At 45.3% G+C, this 21,904-nt stretch overlaps 2 long non-coding RNA genes across 2 annotated transcripts in view; one reads left to right on the plus strand and one right to left on the minus strand.

Moving 5' to 3' along the window:
* Positions 1–21,784, plus strand: part of LOC120375126 — an 81,988-nt gene extending 60,204 nt beyond the window's left edge. The window contains exons 4-5 of the long non-coding RNA XR_005586447.1: positions 21,208–21,309; positions 21,527–21,784. This is a non-coding gene — a long non-coding RNA (uncharacterized LOC120375126). The remainder of the gene's footprint in view (positions 1–21,207; positions 21,310–21,526) is intronic.
* On the minus strand, positions 443–14,155 carry LOC120375127. Its single transcript, XR_005586448.1, has 3 exons — positions 14,036–14,155; positions 12,730–12,995; positions 443–687 (listed from the first exon to the last, which is right to left on the minus strand). It is a non-coding gene; the product is annotated as an uncharacterized LOC120375127 (long non-coding RNA).
* Positions 21,785–21,904: the final 120 nt, after the last annotated feature.

Here is a 21,904-nt window from a genome sequence, read left to right on the forward strand (position 1 = left end):
ACACACACACTTGCATTTCCTTGCAGCCAGGATTTGAGTCATCCGCTGGAGGTAAGTAGACTGATCTCATGTGAAACACCCCAGGCTTCCGCATTTTGAGTCAGAGAAATCGTTCCTCCAACTGGGCATAGTGGGGACGCTTCCTGACTTGTGCCCCTAGCTGCGCCTATGAACAGCACAGCTCTCTTGGCTGGAGGACAGGTTATTTGCATCCTAGTGACCTCTCATCAAAGAGAACACCAGGCTCTCATTTGACATTATGGATTGTGCCTGCGTGTGCGAGCCCTCCAGTAAATAGATTGGGAGGTCTTCTAGCAGCATTTTTACCTCAAAGGAAAGAGTCCCAGCGTGTTTCCCTCTGGGCACAGTGTGTGTACGGATGCATTAATCACGTTCATCCTCCTCTAGCTATAATATGATCAAAGTATTTTAATTGTGGATATCTTTTCAGTTTCCCAGTTGCTGTGTATGATGCCCCAGTTATATCACAGGGCAGTGTCTTGATCCAAAGCACTTTCATAGTGTTTGGCTAGTATCTGCCCATCACACCCTGGTGTGGAAGTGCTCTGTACTGGTTCCTTCTTATCATTCTTCCAGTGAAGTCAAGGGAAGTTTCCTCAACAGGAGAAGGATCAAGTGCTATCCTGACTCAATAGTGTCTTTATCCCATCTTCAAAGCCTTCATGACTGGGAAAAGAAACACATTAGTGCTGTAATAAAGAGGAATATCAATCTTAGAAATGGGCTTGACTCATATCCAACCACCAGAAAACTATGGAGGGATCTAAATCTGGATCCAAAACTGTGCCATTTGAACCCATCTCTTAATCTAGGTGTCTGTAATTTTTGAGATCCTGAAATTGGGCTGGTGGCTTTGCCTGTATTTTATTCGCAGGTGGATGATTCAGAGTTTTCCCTTTGGATGTACTTTCAGACCAAAGATGTGGCTTCCCATCACATTCAGGACATCAGAGAGGCAACTGGATGCACTGGTTCGCTAATCTCCTGTGAACATGCTAATCTTTGCTTTGTGGAGACTATTTAGCTGGGAAAGAGTTAACACTTTCACCACTCAGTGAACAAATTGCTTCATTCAGGAGAAAAAAAAAAACAACCTTCCCAGAAAATTGGATGTCAGTGGATTATCCCTTCTGAGACCTATAGATTAGTGGGCTTGGAGAGGGCATCCAAGTGGAAAAAATGTAATATCACTGTATGTGGGGGAATGGAGAGGGTGGGACGGGACTGCTCCTTCATTCCATCTCAATTACAGGGCTCTCTTATCATAGGCATCAGATGAGGCCTATCCCACTGCCTTCTTCACTTAAGCCTATCACTGTATTTTTATTAAATATTTGAGGGCCTTCTAGAATTGTGAAGCTTCTTGCCATGGATGGAGTGTTGGCTAAATCATGTTGTCTCCTCAATTCTCTCCCCCACCCCATCTCTCTTTATTCACCTGAATACTGCAATAATACTGTATCTGAACCCTAATTTTGCAGAATGTGTATGATCTCAGTGGGAATGAGAAGTCACTCCCCCGTCCCCCACCCACTCACACTTACAATTTAAGACCAGAATCTCTTCTCAGATCTCCCAGTGTAAATCTAGAGTAACTGCAATGGAGTTAAGTACCAGAACATCCAAGGAAGTGATTCTGCATTTTCTCTGGTATGATGGAGAGCTTGGAGTGCAGATTGGGAAGGAGAAATACTAGGCCCCATGGTATTTGGGATGCAGCTTCCCCAGAAATCTCAGTGAGGTCTCCATGGAAGACGTAATGCAACCTAAGGCCATGTCTGTGGTGACAATGCTCATGATGTTATCACAAGTCTTGTGATATTTCTGTTTTTTCTTAGATCCTCAGCCCCTGGAGACAATGAGATCTCAGATCACTTAAAAAGGCTGGGAGGAATGAGAGCACATATCTATCTAGGCCTCATGGCTGCAGACAAAAGCTTGAAAATATGAATGGAGCAGACCCTAAACATTAAAAGAACCCCCAAATTATTATTTTTGTAGAAAATCTTATTTATTTTAGCCACTTGTGATTTTTTTCTGGGACCCGACTCATGACTTTTAAAGGCTTGGGGTTGCCAATACGGTAATGGGTCTCTGGATCTACACAATCTCCACCCCTTCCTCCTGATTGGGCACTGCGGGGTGTGTGAGACAGATCTGTTTCCTTCTTTCTGCACAGAGTGGAGGAAAGCCATGTGTGAGGCTGGAGGGGGCATGATCTGAGCCGAAGTTTAGCAAACTCAGGATGAGGTTAATATATATACTACAATATACAAAGTGTGAATATTTCTCTGTCTCTCTGGTTTTTTGGGGTTTTTTTTTTTGACCATTTAAAGAGCCACTGGTATGTTTCAGAAAAAAATAAGCTGGAGATAGACCAGAACTGCAGAATTTTTTGGTTCTAGAACTGGATCTGAATTTGTGAAAAGTTCGGTGGACATTTGAATCGAGGAGTTTGGCTGAGGCTCATCTCTGTTTTAAACACTTTCCATCTGGAAAAAAAGAAAGTCTGCTGATAGAAATCAGTCTCTGTATTTTCTCTTCCTTCATTCTCTACTTCTAGTGAAGTTTGCAGCAAACCGAGCTTGTATAAAAATGTCCAGAGCATAACATACATATTAATCAATATCATAATAAATGCAAATGTTTCACAAAAATTAAAGCCTTCTTTCCCTGGCTTCTTGACAAACATGTCAGAGGACAAAAACAAACTAGACAAAGACACCATCTATCTCCCATCGCAGATTCCAAACAAGTTTTGTTGAGAAAGGTGCGTAAAAAGGGTGGTCTTATGGTTAAACTACAAGACTGAGAATCAGAAGATCTGGGTTCAAATTATTTCATCCCTCTGGGAGGAATTCATGCCCCCCTGCACCATTCAGGTCCCAAGGGATATAGGCGGTGCAAAAAGCATTGCCCACTACACTGAATTTCTGCCTTGTATCAATGTCCTTAGCTGTGAAATGGGGTTAATAGTATTTTCCTGCCACACAGGATGTTGTAAGACTAAATTCATTAAGGTTTGTATAACTCTTTGAGATCCCTGAGTGGAAGTCCATCCATAAGTGCAATGTACCGGTATTATTCTTATATTCAGAAAAGGGAATGAGAAGAAATATTACCTCTTGTTAGAGACAACATAGGTTCACATAAAATGTCTTAGAATTATTAAACCCCATGTAATCATATTTGATCATTTCCCCCCCACACACTATTGCCAGTCCCACATGTCCAAAAATCATGAGATTTAAAAAATAATTTTGGGGTTCACTTTATTTGCCATCCAGTTTTTGAGTGATTAGGATTCATGTTTTCAAACTTTTCTGCACGACCATGAAATTACCTTTTTTTTTTTTAAAAAAAAACACCTGCAAGTGGAGAATCTCACCTCATCACATGACTTCAGAAATAGGGGTCTTCAGAAAAAAAACATTAACCATTGGAAGACTCATGATAAAATCAGGAGTGTTGGCAATACTGTTAATTCAAAAAGAAGGTTCCATTGTGCAGGTATATGGGCTTACATTTTCAAATGTCACTCCTAATTTTGAGTGCCTTGATACTGGAGTACTCAATTTGAGACACTTTAAAGGGTTTGATTTTCAGAAAGTGCTGAGCACTTGCTCTCTGAAAATCAGGCTGGTTTAGGACTTCTCAAATTGAGTATCCCAAATCACTAGTCACTTTTGAAAATGTAGGGCCTGCTACATTGGAAGATCTGATCTAGAGCGTGGGATATTATATTGTTCCTTAAGGGAACGTGGTTGATATAATCCAAGTGTGAGGACCAGATTAATTCATCATACTCAGATTGTTGTCCATAGACGAACAAACCAATGCCGTTGGGATTATTCCTTAAATCGTCTCTCCATCATACTAGGAAAGGAGAACGTTTGTCCTTCCAAACTAGTGCAATATTGCACTTTGCTCCTAGCAGAGTTGTGCACTCAATCATACAAGCAAGCTGTCCTGCCCTACGAAACTCACCATCTTCCTCACCATAAATCCTACTCCTGTTTGAGACGTTGCAGCTGGCTATTGTAGAAATGATTGGGCTGTCACAAACAGAAAATTATGGCTTCAGATGGAGACAGATGAACTCTTAAGAAACAAAGATCAGGTAAGTATTCACCTTCTATCCATGTGGTTATATTTAGTTACATTGCAAGCTCCTCGGGGAAGGGACTGTTTCTCAGTGTGTGCATTGTGCCAAGGACACCTTCGTTGATCGCTAAATAAATGCACAATTAGAATAATAAGCAGAATTGTTTCTAAATAAAATATTTTGCAAAGCTTTCCAAGACAGACCATCTGGTCTCTAAGGCATAGGGCCTGATCCCACAAAGACTTGCACATGTTCTTAATTTTGCACCCCTGAGTACTCTCATGGGATGACTCCAGTGCACAAAGTTAAGCGGGTGTACGTATTTGCTGGACTGGGACTCCTAAATTTGTAATTTCTCAGCTGCAATATTTATTGTTCAAGGAAGTGCAAGCATGCTCTTTGGCAATATATGCCAAGCCAGGCCTTCAGAGATTAGCAGCAAAGCATTGTGGACAGCTCATGACAACCCTTATTTTAATGCCCAGTTTTAAAGAGGCTGTTTTCTTAATCTTCTCAGTTCGCTGTAGAAGATTGGCATACTACCAGCACCCTGGCAGCCGAGAGACAGCAGAACAAATCTCACTCCTGTTCGGAGCTGAAAGTGAAAATAAGGTGTGAGGAATCTAAGGGAAGTTATAGCATGCATGGCAGATGTTGTTACATTTTGTCTAGTAATCCCCTCCTGTGTCAGTCACATGGCTGATGACATTCCCAAGAGAGGTTAATGGGCACGGACACTACTCATTAGGATTTTTTTTTTTTGTCAAGTGAGTATGAAAATAATGTTACAAGTGTACCAATAACAGCAGGATGAAAAAATAAATAAATCCATAAAAATGAAGGGAGGGGAACATCAGAGTTAATGACACATCAGTTGGCCATGTAACACATTAACAGCTGAGCTGAAGCCCAAAGCACCATTTTATGCGGTGAGAAGTCAAAACTGGTGTCCTAAGACAACCCATGCACTTCTTCTCCATATCCTTTCGTGGGAATGACTTTGGCTGGCACATAAGCTTGCTCTGATGAGCTTTGCATGAGGAAATGATACATGCTGATATAAATCATGGATTTCTAGGGCTTCGTTTCGAATGTGAGTTATGACTGCGCATATGACTGGATACACAAGATGATTTGTGTGGTTTTCATGTAGCTATTGGACTTTAATTTTTCACCTGATTATCAATAAAAAATAAGTGAAGAGCAGCCTAGAATGTTAACATGTCTGCAAGGCGCACGCAGCTGCTTGCATAAAACAAATTTAGTTATGGGGAAAAACATTCCCATTCTCTCAGTGACAGTTATAAGAACAAATTCACAAACAGAATTTGCACATTTCTTTTCTTCCCCTCACCCTTTTCACAAACAAAAACTGCCAACCTGTTAATCAACTCCCTGATGGCAGACAAATGTTCCAGGGAAACACGTGCCAACTATCCATTGATATTGGCTGAAATTCAATAGGATGGAATGAATTGATGCTGGCATTCCATTTGGTGCAATGCAATATCTGATCAATAGCAAGTAATTGGACATCACTTTGTGGAAGAGAGAATACTGAAGCTGTTACATCACTAGGAGTTACGGATGATATTAATCACTGCCAGACTGTTTCATCAATGTAATTTCTTTTCATCAACATGCTGTGGCATTTGAAATGTTGGACATAAAAACCTCTATACTGTATTAACTTGAAATTAAAAGCTGTGCATCCCAATGAATTGTAACATTTGTTACCATGTCTGAATGGTGCTCTCACATCGTTGTGCAAAGTTATAGAATTCGCACTTTTAACGATCAGAGAAAAATACAGAAAAGAGTCAATTAACAAGAGTCATCTTGGTTGGGGGATATGCACTCAAATACGCTTTCCTTTCAATTCCTCTGTTTTTAATTGTAATCAACGTGGAACCAGCAGGAAGAGAAAACCATGTTTCCCCCCAGCTTATGCTAGTTCCCAGGTGTTTGCAACGTAGCAAAGTACTGAATACATATTAGGAGGGTGGCTTTTGAAAGAGACAGGTTTTGTTTGCCTCACTCTTTGCTTGTGCGAGGTAGCTACTGTAAATGCACACCCCTCTTGCAATACTGTGAAGTTTCTGTTGCTTTGATACTTGTGATACATTCCAGCCACTTTGTTTTCCAAGTCTATATTTATTAGGATGTATCTTTTACCACTCAAATGTAGATGTTTGCCAGCTTAGGTAAGGTGGCATCATATCTAATGGTTGAAGGCTGCTTTTCACTCATCACACATGGGGGAGTAGCTGTGTTATCCTCAAGAATGATTTCTGGGTTTCCACTCTCTTTATTACTGTTTTCTTATTTTCATTGGAAATATTTATATCCATGTCAGGTGGGGTGGCCAGGCAGTTATGACAAGAGAGCAGCAAACACGACTCTTGACCTCTGGTCTCTCACTTTTCACCAAGTCACTTTAGGACCCTGGGCAGGTTACATAGGGTAGCATGGTCACAAGCGCTCAATGTTGGCCAAGCTTGGCTCCTGTTGACTTCATTGCCGCCAATAAGCTTCCATCAAGAAGCCAAGTTAGGCTGGACATTTGGGATCAAGAGAAGAGGCAGGATATAGGAATTGAAGCATTTGCAAATTCTAGAGGGGGTGCACTTCAGACATCTGCTTGGGTATGTATTCACTTACTGTCTTTGTTGGCCTCTGTCTTTGCCTATCACCAAACCAAACAGTTCTATTATTAACAGGATCTTTAGGGGAAAAGGAATAGCATATTTAAAACAAAGCAAAACATCCCAAGTGGAATAAGAGTAATTTGGAAGTAAAAATTCCTTTAGTAACACACTGTTCAGGTGTTATATTGCCCTGACATCTATCTAGGGTATTTATATGCACAGGCGCTGACTCTGTGGGTGCTCCAGGGCTGGAGCATCCATGGGGGAAAAATGGTGGGTGCTCTGCATCCACCAGCAACCCCCTATCAGCTCCTGCACCCCCCCCTGCCTCCCACCCGCTGGCGGCCTGGCGGATCAGACCCTCCCCCTCTCTCCCAGCACCTCCCACCCTCTGCAAACAGGAGGTAGGGCCTTAGGGGAAGGGCGGAGTGGGGGTGGGGCCTGGGGCAGAGCTGGGGATCGAGCACCCCCCAGCAGTTTGAAAAGTCGGCGCCTGTGTTTATAGGCCCCTTATTATCTAGCATTTGAGCCCTTCAGTCTTTAAGGGCTTTATATTCACAATGCCACTGTGAGGCAGGGCTATTATCCTCATTTTACAGCTGAGAAACGGAAGCACAGAGAGACTAAGTGACTTGCCCGAGATCCCACAGGAAGTCTGTGGCAGAGGAGGGAATTGAATTCATGCCCACCCTGGCCAGCACCCTCACCACTTAGCCATTCCTCTGCTCATCGCACAGACAAGTTCATAGAATGTGTCCATCAGAAAAGAGCAAACTGCCGGTCAGCAGTAAGAATGGAATGAAAAAAGATTTGAACACGGTGTCTGATTTTCAGAGGTGCTGAACACCTGCATCTCCCAATGACATCAGCGGAGCTGTGACCTTTGAAAATGAAGCCACACTAAGGCACGGAGTCACACTCTGGCCGGTAGGTGAGAACATGCTCTGTGTTCTTTGTTTGATACGAAGCCCGTGGGGAAAGCTGTGATGAGAATAGATGATCATATTGTTTGCAGGGTTGCCTAATCATGATTTTATCATGGGTCTTGTCATATTTGGTGAATTATTTTCTTAAATCCCCAGCTCCTGGAGCTGTGAGAATCTCAGCTTTTCATTTAACAACAGAAAAGTTTCTGGCCCTAGAGATTGTGGAGAAAAGCTTGAAAACCTGAACCCAAAAGGCTCAAGAAACCCAGAAGGAAAATAAAAGGAACCTTAAATTTTTATCTTTAATAAATTTTTTATTTTTAAGCAAATCTCATTATTTGTTGTTGCCTGACTAATGATCTTTGAATGTTTGGGGTTGATAACGCTGGTGATGTTTGTAGTTTGGGTTGAGCTAAGCTCTCAAAAAAACTTCTTGCGCTTGAAGAATTAGATGGCAGCTGATATAAGAGTAAGCTTTCTTGTGAGACTTCCTATGCTCCTTGCTTCCAGCTGGGCTAAAATACCAAGGACACAATTCAGGAAAGCACTTAAGAACAGGCTTTTAAGTCCATTCCTGTTCAGGAAAATACTTAAGCACGTGCCTAAAATACTTAAGCACAGATTTACAAACATGCTGAAATTAAAGTCCCATTGCAACATACGTGCATGCTTGAAGTTAAGCACATGTTTTAGCAGTTTCCTGAATAGGGATGCTTTACTGGCTTATGGGCAACAAAAGTGGTATAGACTACACTTCCGCTTTCTGCTTTTTGGGGAACAAAGAACGCAGGCCATTCTTACCGGATTGGGGATTCTATACGGGGAAGCAGTGACTCTGAAAAAGATTTGGAGGTCATGGAGGAAAATCATTTGAACATGAGCTCTCAGTGCAATGCTGTGGCCAAAATGGCTAATGTGATCTTGGGAAGCATAAACAGGGGACTCTCAAGTAGAAATAAATTATTTCATCTTTGTATTTGGCTCTGGTGCAACCGCTGCTGGAATACTGGGTCCAGTTCTGGGGTCCACAATTCAAGAAGGATGTGGATAAATCGGAGAGGGTTCAGAGAAGAGCCCTGAGAATAATTAAAGGATTAGAAAACCTGCCTTACAGTGATAGACTCCAGGAGCTCATCTATTTAGCTTAACAAAGAGAAGGTTAAGGGGTAACTTGATTACAGTCTGTAAGTCCCTACCTGGGGAACAAATATTTAATAATGGGCTCTTCAATCTAGCAGAGAAAGGTACAACACAATTCAATGGCTGGAAGTTGAAGTGAGACAAATATAGACTGACAATAAAGCATACATTTTTAATGGTGATAGTAATTAACTATTGGAACAATTTACCCGAGTCATGGTAGATTCTCCATCACTGGCAAATCTTGAATCAAGATTGGATGTTTTTCTAAAAGATTTGCTCTAGGAATTATTTAGGGGAAGGTTTGTGGCCTGTGTTATGCAGGATGTCAGACTAGATTACAATGATCCCTTCTGGCCTTAGACTCTATGAATCTGTGAATGCTGGCTGGCCCGTGAAAGGAGTCCGGAAATGAAAAATATCAACCAGATTTTTTTAAACCTCAAAGAGGTTGGAATTTTTACTAGAGGTTCAGAGAATTTATTGTACTTGATTTTTTTCTGAACTGGTTTGCTGATCTGTAGAAAATATATACAATGTTAATTTGTTTTTTTGCTGAGGCTACATAATCAAATCTGACGATGTGCTTACACGTTAAATAAAATAAGAAGTTAAAAATGAATCAAGGAGATCGGTCAACCCTCAGTGGGCTTGGGGCTGAACAGCGGTGGGGTTTGAGGAGCGAGATCTTGGTACCGTTTGACTATAACTTCTTTGGAGGTTTAATGCCCAGTCAGTCCCCCTCTTCTAAAAGGACGGTAGCCATGTTTACTGGCCCAAGAAAATAGCTTCTCGTGGCAATGTGACTGTAAGGTTATTTACTCTGTACTGTACATTTAAGGCTGAGGTGACTCCTGTAGCCTCTGCAGGGGGTGCTCCCTGTGAGCCGAGTCCCAAGGTAGCTGCTGTCACAGAGCAAGTCATACACATTACTCTAGTTTTTCACTGGTATATTTCCATTGACAAATCTTGCTGTCCCCAAACAGACAACACAATCCACATGCGAGGACCCCTGCATGTAGCCCCAATGAAGTCGGTGGGGCTCTCCATGCATGTGCACCTGGTGAGATCTGATTGTAGGATTAAAGCCTTTTTTTAGTTACGTTTCTCTGTTTCATTTAGTCTAAAACAAGCCACCTAGGCAGAGAGTACATTTGCTTTTTGACTATGGACCCCCTCCCCACCCCAATAACATCTGTATGCAAGCATCGCTCAGATCATCAGCCGGATACTGCCCTAAATGACAGCTCCACAAAATGCACCTATTTTGTAGAGCTGTGTTGTTTTGCTCCTGTATTTATATTAAGTACTTATTTTAGCAACTAATTATCTAACAGCCATGCAGAGAGTGGGCCAAAAATGTAAAGTAGCTTTCATAAGGGGAACCAAAGCACGAGGCTGTTTGAGCAGGAGAGTCTACAGATAAATGCGTTGGTGATCAGCCACAGGGGTAACTTGCCTGAGAAGGTCAAAATGCAATTATGAGGGGTGTAATGATTGTACTGTATCCCTAATGTGTTCATTCCAAGGTGGCCTCCGGAGCAGTTATATCGAAGGTATTTTAGTCGTGGCTTAGACATATTAAAACAGATGACTAGCAGCACTGCGTAGACCGTAATAACGGAAGCAAATATGTGGCTCTGTATAGCATAAGAATGATGCTCAGTTATTCAGAGGAAGCAGCAAAGTGTTCTCTTCATGGTTGAGTTCTGTTCCTGACTCTGTAGTAGATTTACTGAGTGGCCATGACCTTGTCACGTCACTGCCCTCTGTGCCTCAGTTTCCCTGTTTGTAAAAGGGGATGATTCTATTTTTCCACCTTTGCAAAGTGCTCTAAGCTCAATGGTGGTGGGGGCGGGGGGGGCCGGGCAACTTCTATATAAGTGCAGGTGGAGGTGGGCTGAGAACGTCTATATAAGTGTTATTGGTACTGTGTTTTAGTATTGCCTTTCACTGTGAGGAGTGTATGGGATGAGAATTACAGGTGAATAAATGGACGACATCTGTCTGTCTGGGTATTTATATTGCACTCATCATGGTATCAGAGCATCTTACAAAATTAAATATGAAATATTCCAGACAATCTTATGTTTCCCCCTCTCCTATTGACAAAGGCACGTTTCTTTAACCTGTATAGGCTTTAGAGAGCTCATAAACTCCAGTAATTATCACCGCATGGCCTCTATAACCTATTGGCCACATTCATGAGCACAATTTACTACCACCCCACCCCCCATGTATATAACAGTATTAATGATTAAAAAATAATTCATACAAAAATAAAAAACATCTGACAAAAGAGACAATGACATACTTCATGTGGAGCCTGCTTTACATGTTCTGTGATGTTGTCTCCTATTATAAAGCTCCATAGGATTTAATAGGAACTAATAACCTTTCTATACATTTTCGAACCAGCCTATAGAAATGAGAGAATTAAAATCTCTGCTGTCAAACAGAATCCTGTGGGATGGTTAAAAAGATGAGAGAAAGGATACTATTCTCTATTTAAATTCTAGTATGATTCCTATAGAACTCAGTTACTTTGTATAGAACCCTACCAGTTTCATCCCTATTAAATTCTATGAGACTTTCCCCATAAGAAGGGGCTGGATATGAGAAGAGAAAAGGGGGGAGCAAAAAATCACATTAAAGAGGGAAAATAATTTCTGACCTGAATTTAGCCCCAACTGCAGTCCCCTTTTCTGAGAACCCGGAGTATAGTGAGACCACTGCAGCTCCATCATACAGGAGTGTAAGTGAGTGGGAGGAGGCTAGGTCTGCCTCTGGTGCATCTATCAGGAGCGGGTTGGCAGGGGGCAAAGACAGGGGTGGAACAGGAGAGTGGCCAGGATATGCACCATTACCTGGTGCTTACTTAACAATACTCCTGAGGGCATTCTGCGCCAAAACATTAAAAATTCGTCACACAGTATTTTAAGATTCTTCAAAATTCTGCAAATTTTGTCAGATAAATGTGGAGACTCCAGCATGGCACTGCGGAGCACAGGCCACTAGCTGCACAGAGGTGGAAGATCACTGTGGAGCTCCCCACACCGGGACACGGTCTCAGTGGTGAGGCTGCACCCAACCCTGACACAGCGCAAGGACCAGGCCTGCCCCAGAAACACCTGAGGGCCCTGCCCCTCTGTGCCAGGTGCACCAGATGTGGGTCAGCAGGCTCAGCAAGGCAGGATCCAAGTGTGGAGGGGCTTAGTGTGGGGGGATCCAGGTGTGGGTTGAGAGGATTCTGTGTGGAGCAATCTGGGTGCAGGTGGCTCAGTGGGGGATCCAGGTACGGGAGGGGGGATCTGGATGCACGGGGGCTTATTGTGGGGTTCTGGGTGCAACGGTGATGGGTCCAGGTGAAGGTGGTTGGGGCTCAGCGGGGGGCGGGTCTCAGTGTGTGGGGGGATAAAGATTGGCAGGGGGCTCAGTGGGGTGAGGTCTAGGTGCAACTGGTTGGAGCTCAGTGGAGTGAGGATCGGTTGCAGGTGGCTCGACGGGGTAGTCCAGGTGCAGGGGGAGTGGGAATCATTGGGGGTTTCTGAGTGTGGGGCGGTGTGAGGCTCGGCGGGAGGGTCTGTGTAAGAGGGGGTCTGGATGTATGGGGTTTGGGCAGATGGGGGAGCAGCTCCCTGCACAGGGTTCCCTCCCCATGCAGCTGAGGAATGATGGTTGCAGGAAGTGTGTATGTGGGAGTTTGCAGAGCTTCCTGCAGCTGGGGGAGAAATCTGGGGGTAGGTCTAACCCAGCCCCAGATGCCGTGCGGGGAAGAGGAAGTCCCATCTTCTCCAGCCTAGCTGGGACTAGCAGCTGAGCCCAGTGCAGGATAGGAGCCACCAGCCGAGTCTTTCCCAGTCCCGCCCCCTGCCCCACAGTGATTTACCTCTCTGCCGGCTGCCCTGGGCACTCGAAACATACTGCTGGAGAGGGTTGCGTGACTGTTCTTGTGGCTTCCCTTTGCTTCCCCATCAGAAAGTCATTTTTCTGCCGGGAAGCAAAAAAATCTGCAGGGACATAAATTCTGCGCATGTGCAGTGGTGCAGAATTCCCCCAGGAGTATAACAAGCAGCTATTCAATGTTCTGTTTTCTTCTCGTTGTTCAGTGCGTGGCTCCATGGCTTATTCACTGCATGTTATTCGAACCCTGTTCTGAAGACAGAATTATTAATTTCCTCAGAGGCTTCCCTATAGCATCTAAGTGCTTCACAAACATTAATTTTGTGAGGTGAGGTGGTATTATCCCCATTTTACAGAGAGCACAAAGAGATTAAGGTAAGAAGAAATTCATTGATTTTGAGTGCCCTATTTGAGACATCTAGGATCTGACTTTTCAGAATGTGTAGCATTGTATAGCACCTAATATGATCAAAGCACAGCTCCACTGACTTCAGCTACAGCTGGGAATACTCGGTGTTTCTGCAGATCTGATCCCGGGGTCTCAAGTCAGGCACCCAGAAAATGAGGAACACACAGTCAGTGGCCATCTCTGGAAAGTTTGGTGTAAATGATTTGCCACAGAAATGGTGTGGCAGAGGCAGGGATGAAATCCAGTTCTCCAGGGCAGCATTCAGCCTCCTGAACCAGGAGATCGTCCTTTCCCTTCCTGCAATCTCCAGCCTCATTCACTCCCCACCTTCCAATGTTTGCAACAAATGAAGGAAGGGGTCCTACAGACCCCCATCTCCTTCACTGCACATTCCTGGGTTGTCCCAAAGAAATATGCCATCAAAAAATTAAAGCCTGTAGCATAACGCATACGCATAATGTAACGTAATGTAGGTTTTTGTGTAATTTCCTAACTTTTAAAAAAGTAAAATGAAAAAATGACCCAAAATCCCAAGAGGTGGCATCATATTGGCACCCACATGGCTCATCTGCAGGGTTGGAATCTTTAGCTCCACCACACGGACCTCTGTCGCTTAACAGAGTAGATGATAGCAGGGGCAGGTTGTAAGCCTGTGTGGACACTTTGCCAGAAGGTTTCACAGATATTTGCTGATACCTTGGCCTGGTGAGACTGAGGAATCTTAGCTTCCATCCTGGGTCTGGAGAGGAGTACACTGTAGTGGACACAGACTCTTCTGCCTATTGTCCCCCAGGCGTGACCCTTTCTGACCCATCCCCTCCATTCTGTCCCTGTCCCAGTGCTGTCTCTGCCACCCATCTCTTCATCTCACTCTCATTCTTACCTAGCCAGTGCCTGTGTTCACTCTTCCAGTTTCCCATCTCAGTTCTACTCCTTGCCCAGCCAGTCCCAGTCCCCCGGTCCTGGCTCCTCATCTGATCGCCACCCTCCCCCCCCACCAGCCTCCACTCCTTGTCTTCCTGCCAAGGCTCTGTGATGCCTTGTGACCCAGACCAGTAAGGGGTTGTGTCACCACCTGCACTGTAACCCTGAGTGCTTCTGTGATGGGCAGCTTTGGCTCAGACCCCTGCCACCAGCAGCCTGCTCACAGCACAATAGCCTGACCCTGGATTCCACTAGCTTGGTTACTCCTTGCAGAGTGATGCTAACAGCTCTGAGTCTCCCCCAAACCATCGCCACTGCAGCATCCACTTTTTCTCACCAGACCCTCACAGAAGTTATCAGGTTTGCTGCCCCCCAAAGAGAGAGAACACACACCAGTTTGTTAGTTTGGCTGAAAATTTTACCGTCCTGTCTAACACGTAGCACTGAGATGGTTTTTCTAATCAAACAAGAATAAGTTTATTAACAAAGATCAGACACTGAAGTGATAAATAAGAACAGAAGACACAGTTATGGTTACATGTAAAACAAAACACACTTTCTAATGACTAAAACTTAACCTCAGCAAGTTACAATCTTTGTCTAAGCAGGTTTCTCACCTACAGTCAATTCCCAGAGACTTCAACCCCCTTTGCTGAGGGATCCATCTTTCTTTGAATACAAGAGCTCTGGCCCCTTGTATCCATCCAGTGATGGATGACAAAAATAGCCCTTTGTCTCTGCTTATATCTTTCCAAACTTCATTGACTCTGTTTCTAGAGTCAGAAAGGTTGCAACCTCCCTCCCCCATTGCCTGGATCAAGCCAGGGAATGGGAAATTGAGAGCACAGGAGAGACCCTCCGTGCTTTCAGTACCAGGGCCTGGACTTGCATGGCCTGCAATTGCAGGGAAGTCCTGATCAGCCCCTGGGCTGGAGCATGCTCACTGTTGCTGGAATCTTTGGTTAATTATGCTGCATTCAAGCGAGTGTCTACTGAGCATGTGCAAACTGCAATTTTTCAGAGGCTTATACCATGGCAAAACATGACATGGCAGATTTTCACAGACAGAAAAAGGCACATCCCTCATACAGAGACCACTTTCCCGCCAAATTTCAAGTCCCTGCTCCAAAGCATGGGAACACTAGGGCAGTTCAAAGCAAAGGTCAACATATTGTTGTAACTCAAACAATACAACATATTTTTCTCCAGCCTTGTTCTTGGAAACAGCTGAACCATGTTGGCTGAAATAAAAATAATAACAATCAGCCTGAGGCAGACACCTAGCATGAAAAATTTCAGCCCAAATAGTTAACGTCTGGCAAAGTAATAAGCAACTGAAAACAGGGTCTTCTAATGAGAAGCGTCAGGTGACCTTAATGATAGGTTGTGTTACCAGTCCCTCCGATAATATGCTTTCGTGTCATAATGCTCAAAAATATAGACACCTATGTTATTCATGTCTAACGCGTCTTAAAATCTCACTAACTTAATTGACTCAATAGTACTTTGTGACAGTGAATTCCACCAGTTAATAATGCCTTGTGTTTTTACACTAGGAACATATGGAGTATTCAGTCAGTCGTGGGCTGCATTATCCTATGCCTTTAAATCTGAAACCTCTAAATTTTATTGTGTGACCCTCTCGTTCCAGCATTATCAGTAGCATAATGACTAGCAGCACCTGATGGACTTTCTCTATAGCAATTATTATTCCCATATACTTCTATCGTGTCCCTTGTAATTCAGCTCCTTGCTTTGCTAAATAGTCCTATTTTTGCTTTAATCTCTTCTGGTATCATTTTCTTTGCCCTTCTGGGGGATCTTTTCTATTTCTGAAATATCCTTTGAGAGAGGAAAAAAAGTTGTGTTTTAATTTTAAAACCCAACAGTTTTTAGCAACACCTGTCAGTGCTTCCATCTCTCCAATCAGTGAGCAGTGCTTGGGACTGTCTCAGTGGGAGCTGACAATTTGATGATACTTCATCAGCATGGCTCTCCTGCTGAGAAGTAGATTGAGACAAAGGAAATGGCTCTTGCTAGTGGAAAGGATGGGAAATCAGATTTTCTAAGTTATTGTTAGGTAAGTTCTATTATATGTTATCTTTTAATAAAAGATTGGGGGGGCGGGTTGGTTAATTTAACAGTAGACAATGGCTCTTGCTTGACACTGTCCAGTTCCCTTCCTTTTCTGCGGGCTTCTCTCACGACGACTACATTAGACTGTTGCCGTTGAGGACAAAATGTAGGTTTTGTGGTTAATGGACCGGACAGGGCCATGAGAGCTGTAGTCAATTCCTGACTGCTACAGACTTATGTGAAGGTGGGCAAGTCACTTATGCCGTGATTAAGCAAAGTGCTTAAGCATGTGCTTGACTTTACGCAAATTGCGCAAGACTCATGGAGGTCTGGATGGGTTTTGCACCCCACTTATCGCCATGGTGCATCACAGCACGCTATATTGCATGTTCCTTAAAGCAGTGGTGGGCAGCCTGTGGCCCACGGGCTGCACACAGCCCGTCACGGTAATCCTCTGGTGGGCCGCGAGACAGTTTGTTTACATTGACTGTCTGCAGGCACGGCTGCCCGCAGCTCCCAGTGCCTGTGAATGGTCAATGTAAACAAACTGTCTCGCCGCCCGCAAGAGGATTATCCTGACGGGCCACAGGTTGCCCACCACTGCTTTAAAGTGAACGGGGAAGTTTATCATATTCTCGACGCTGTTGCTTCAGTCTTGCCTGGCTGGAGACTTAGCAAGAGAGGCATGCGGTGCTTTGGGTTTCCAATGCTGGCTTCGCTTTCAGATGTTAGACACTTTTTTCTTTTTAAATGAAAGCTCTAGATTATGCAAACTGCAGGCTCTAGCTCTGTAGTGCCCAATGGACTTTTACCAGAATACGAGCCCAAAGAGCTGGATCAAGGATGAAATCCTGGCCCCATTGAAATCAATGAGAGTTTCCCCATGGACTTCAATGGGGCCAGGATTTCCCCCCAGATTAAGTCAATGGGAATCGTTCCACTGAAGTTAGATGGAGCTGGATTGGGTTCTATTGCTGGAATGCCTTCTGGATTTCTGTTAGTGCAGAGGATTATAATCCCTGTATTCAGGAGTCCTGGTACAGAGTGCATTAGTAGTTTGGAACTAGGCATCTAAATTCAGACCATTTTAAACATCAGACAGAACATCTTGGATTTGTCAGCGGAAAAACAGGAGAGTAACATCACTATAGCTTACCCACATGTGGTCAGACGGCGCCTGACCCCTCTGGGGGTATGTGTTCAAGATGGCGTTGGAGGGAGAGTACAAGAAACTTTCCCTTCCTATGCGCTTCCCTCTCCCTATGTGTAGTCCCTTCATTCTCCTACAAGCAGGTACTACTCTCTGCTAGCATCCCCAGTGGTGCAAACAACACCCAAATGAGTGTGGTGAGGAGATGCTGTGCGTGCAGGCCAGATTGTCAGTGGAGAGCATGCTGCACGCAGGGGATCACCTGGAGACATTGTGCCTCCCGCATTTCCCCCTTGGGTGGTGCTGCTCTGAACTGCCGCAAACGCAGGCAGTAGTTCAGTCAGTGGCACAATCTGACTTAGGGTGTCCAACAAACTGTTACTACTGGAAGCAGGCTGCTATTTGTTTACTTTAGTGAAAGCAATGCCTTCCCTAGCTGTTTGAAAAGCAAATCCTTCAGTAATCTCCAGTTTGTATTTGCTGAACTCCAGTGATCCCAGTGAAATGCTTCTGCAGTTGTGCAGAACCAGCACAGCTTTCTTAATGTCTGTTAGTGCAATTCACTGGCTTCAGGAAACCCATTCACCGAGCAGTTAAACAACTCCTTCCTTTGATGGAGCTCTCAGGGGTGCCCTTATAACAATGTGAACAGTAGATCTCGAAGTGGGGATGGGGAGGGAACAATCTATCAGCTGCAGTACCTAGGAACACTGGATTTAATAATGTAGTGAGAAAGCCTGCAGTGGTTTCTGCCAGAGTCACAGCGCACTTCTTCGTTACCGAAAGTGAAATAGCAAAAGTCTGTGGTGCTATTGTTAACATAGTGCTGCTGTGTGAGAAACCCGTCAGTTCCCAGGCCCAATCTCTTGTTCCCCAGGCTAACAAGGGCTAGAAATCCCTTGCAGCAACCCCTGTGCCTGACCTACAGACCCATGGGCCTCATCCTCAGTTGGTATGAATCAGCAGGGCTCTATTGATGTCTGTGCAGACTGAGGCCAGTTGAGGATCCGGCCCAGTGCAAATAGGCTTTCTATGGCCTGATTGTGTAAGAAATTAAGTCAACATTCCCATTGACTTAAGTGGAAGCAGAAGAAGGCCTTTAATGACCGAGGAAGGTTTCAGAGGTGCAGGGCCACCATGGCTGGCTGAGGGTGGAGTCTTCCAATGAGGACCAAGATGAAAGTCTGCCATATAAGACACCACCCATTTACCCCCCCTAAAAAAGTTTGATAACGTTACCAGAAATGTGTTTATCTAATTATGGAATCCATATTTCCTCCTTCCAATTTTTCATACTTCTATACTTCTTCCTCTTCTACAATACTAAGAGACACCCTGGCTGTTACTGTATATTAATTGCGCGTATGTAACTACCTCTGCTTTCAGGTTCCCTGGGCATACAATCTAGTTTCCCCTATGCAGGCCATGGACATTTGAAATGACACAGGTTTTATAGCTATATGGTCACATGAGTAACTAAGCATATCCAGAATATATTCAAATGAGGGCTTTTATTCTCAGGATCCAGGATACTAGTTTATATCACAGGAGGGCTGTGCATAAACTAATGTTAGCTGGAATCAGATGACCTGTAGCCACTGTCTTAAAAAGCTAAAGTAATAAGATTTGCATGTTGGATCAACACCAAACAGCTTGGTATCCTGCTTCCAGGAATGCCCAATATCCAAGACAATTGAGAACCAGGTGGAGAAGAGGCTGGTTGCGCATCAGCTTAGCCAGTTGTTTAGTGCTGTACATGAAGGAAAAATATTTCCCCTCCCCCTGGCATGTAGTCATTTCATACCATGAACCATGGGCTGTGAAGACCCTTAACACTGTATTACACTTTTACAATGGTGATACAATTATCCATCCCTTTCCTTTTGCAGAACTGTTTATTTAGGAAGTATAAGCAAGCCACATATTCATCAAAAATGCAACACTAATAGTTACACAAAGCATCATGTTGCTTTTTTTGGGCAGTGAACTATTATGCAGTGATAAACATCTGACGAAGTGGGTATTCACCCACGAAAGCTCATACTCCAATATGTCTGTTAGACTATAAGGGGCCACAGGACTCTTTCCTGCTGATAAACAGAGATGACCCTCTGTCAGTCAAGACTATTTCCACAAAAAGGGCCTTGAAATGGGGCTTACAAACCTCTTACTGAGCACAGGCAGAAGGGAGAGGAAAGCCACTCCTGCTTAAAGGCAAACTGCTTGATCGCACCCCCCCACAGCTGCTAGAACTGCCAATCATGGGGGTGTGTCTACATGGAGATAAAAGCCTGCAGCATGGCCACAGCTGGCCTGGGTCAGCTGCAAGGGGCTTGTGGGGTTAAACATTGTTATGTAGATGTTTGGGTTCAGGCTGGAGCCTGAGTGTCTACACAGCAACTTTTCAGCCCCAGCCCCAGAGCCGGAGCCCCAGTCCCAGTCAGCTCACCCAGGCCAGCTTCCGGGTTTTATTCCCAGCGCGGTGAGTTGTATGGGCCCGTGGTGCCCAGGCTCCAGCAAATTCAGGGCCCAGCTCCACCACTGTTTGGGGCCGGGTCTCTCTCCCGGCCCCACCTGCCACCCTGCGCGCCTCTCCCAGAACATCCCCATGCCCTGCCTGCTGCCCCCGCATGCCTCCTACAAGGGAGTGGCGCCAGGGGCAGGGTGAGGCAGCCGCTGCGCCTGAGGATGGCGGAGGGGAGGAGAAGCATAGCAGCCCCCACCCCCACCCGGCAGGTGACTTTGAGTCGACTCCAAGGGTGGGGGGTTTATCCTGGCTGGACCTCCTGAGCAGCAGCCTGGGGGGACTTGGGTGAGTGTTGGGCCAGGGAGGCCTCCTGCCCTGGAGCTCGCTGCTGCCAGTGGGGAGAGGGCTTGGGGAAGTTCTCTTGTCTGGGCCCTTCCCCAGCCCTGAGGCAGCCTGCCAGCCGTACCTCAAATGCCTCATCCCTGGCCCTGGCCCTGCCCCACACCCTGCATCCCCCCCACTCCACCCCTCTGTCCCAGCCCAGAGCCCGCACCCAAGCCTGCACCCAAACCCCTCCCAGAGCCTGTATCCACCCCACCCAGCACCTCAAACCCCCACCCCACCCCTCTGTCCCAGCCCAGAGCCCCCACCCAGCACCTCAACCCCCACCCACACTTCAACCCACTGTCCCCACCCAGAGCCCACACCCAGTACCCCAACCCTCCTGCACTCCCCTCCAACCCTCTGTCCCTCCCAGAGCCCACACCCAGTACCCAAACCCCTCCTGCACTCCCCCCTGCACCCCAACCCCCTGTCCCAGCCCAGAGCCCGCACCCAGCACCCAAACCCCCTCCCAGAGCCAGCACCCACCCAGCATCTCAAACCCCAACCCACACCCCACCCCTCTGTCCCAGCCCAGAGCCCGCACCCAACCCAGCACCTCACCCCCACTCCCACACTCCAACCCTCTGTCCCCTCCCAGAGCCCACACCCAGTACCCAAACCCCTCCTGCACTCCCCCCTGCACCCCAACCCTCTGTCCCAGCCCAGAGCCCGCACCCAGCACCGAAACTCCATCCCAGAGCCTTAGGCAGGTGTGGAGGACAGGGGCGGGACTTGGACCCATTCTGGGCACCACCACAAATTACATAAACCTGCTGACCCTGTTTATTCCCATGTAGGTGTGCCCATGGATACAGCTGCCCACACTGTGACCAACAGAGAAAACAGGAGCCCCTATAGAGGGGAGAGAAGAGAGGGAGATAGAAAGGCCAGAGATAGTAAAGGGGCTACAGCCCCATACTAGGCTGCATCTGAGAAAGCAACCAAGAGACAGAAGGGGATTGCAAGCCCTACAACTGAAGGGCTGACAGACTCAATTTAAAGTGAGGAGCCATGATCTGATCTAACTGGCCCTCCTCCATTTGTTTGCAATCAGGAGAAGCTGAGACCCCAGAAAGACCACACCAAGAGGTGATCACAGGACCTCCTTCCAGAGATGGCCACAATCTGCAAGATATTCCTGCTGTATGGGTGCCAGGTAAGAAATCAGGAACCACTGTAGTCTCACTACAGAAGAGCGCTACAGCTTTGGTCATTGTTTGGTGACTTGCTATGCCCCCAGGACATAAAGCAAATGACTTAGCTACCTTCAGATATTCTACAGTGTCCATCACTGGCGGGTCTGAGAGTAAACCTTTCTCAAACTGGTCTTTCTTATAACCAACTGCTGTACAGGGAATATACTTTGTCTACAGCTGCTGTAGGAACCTGCAGAAACCTGGTGTCTACTTGGAATCCTGGACCAGGATCACTGAAAACCCCACACAAGAACAAAAGGCTATAAATTATCTCCCTAGTATAGTAAAGTTAAGACATTAGGCTGTTAAAAAATTCTTTTCTCAGCTAAAAAGAGCTGTTCTGGAGTTACTCCTTCCTTTAAAAAGCATGATCTGCCCAGTTCCATAAATCGATGAAGGAATTTTGACTGTTAAACTTAATTGATACTGAATTAAAAGAAATGAACTTAAATCATTTTGCCGTTTTCTTTGAAAATTAGTTTTTGGCATTGCATTTCTCTCTATCACGATGCAAGGCAAAGTCACATATACTGAGGAAGCAAGATTAATGTGTAC

This window comes from Mauremys reevesii, linkage group 11 (assembly GCF_016161935.1).
Source record: "Mauremys reevesii isolate NIE-2019 linkage group 11, ASM1616193v1, whole genome shotgun sequence".
NCBI classification, from domain to species: domain Eukaryota; kingdom Metazoa; phylum Chordata; order Testudines; family Geoemydidae; genus Mauremys; species Mauremys reevesii.